The sequence below is a fragment of the Rhineura floridana genome, chromosome 2 (genome assembly GCF_030035675.1).
Source record: "Rhineura floridana isolate rRhiFlo1 chromosome 2, rRhiFlo1.hap2, whole genome shotgun sequence".
NCBI lineage: Eukaryota > Metazoa > Chordata > Lepidosauria > Squamata > Rhineuridae > Rhineura > Rhineura floridana.
The window spans coordinates 30,515,801-30,516,376 of record NC_084481.1 but is presented as its reverse complement, the minus strand read 5'-3'; the positions used below and the strand labels follow the sequence as shown (position 1 = coordinate 30,516,376).

Sequence of the window (576 nt, the reverse complement as noted above, 5' to 3'; positions counted from 1 at the left end):
AAGCCCCTTTTACTTAACATAATCCATTTAGGCATCATGGTGAAGGCAAAGTCTCTCCCACTACATGGTAATTGAATGATGTAGACCAGGCCTTCTCAAAGTGATCAATATTAACTCCCTGGGGTCGATGGGATTGTGCAGTGGGTGAATAAAGACCTACAGGTCGAAAACAGCCTGGGGTGGAAAAGATGTTTTCCCACAAAAAAATTAATTAGTAACTATAAGCCTCAGGCCTACTGCCGTACTAGCCTGAACACACCCAATCTCATCTGATCTCGGAAGCTAAGCAAGGTCAGTCCTGGTTAGTACTTGGATGGGAGACTGCCTGAGAATACCAGCCGCCATAGGCTGAGAGGTAGGCTTAAAGGAAGGCAATGGTAAACCACCTCTGAATACCTCTTACCATGAAAACCCTATGAATATATCCAAAAAAGATTCAAAGAGTCACCATTAGTCGTGATCAACTTGAAGGCATATAACAACAAAATGAGCCTCAGAAATAAAGGGCATGGGCATGTACAGAGTGCACCTTCCTTGCCAATGAGGAAGCTCTGCATTAACCAATATGATTGCACA

At 43.6% G+C, this 576-nt stretch overlaps 1 pseudogene; it reads left to right on the top strand.

Moving 5' to 3' along the window:
• The first annotated feature begins 231 nt into the window (after positions 1 to 231).
• LOC133378583 (5S ribosomal RNA) lies at positions 232 to 350 on the top strand (annotated as a pseudogene).
• Positions 351 to 576: the final 226 nt, after the last annotated feature.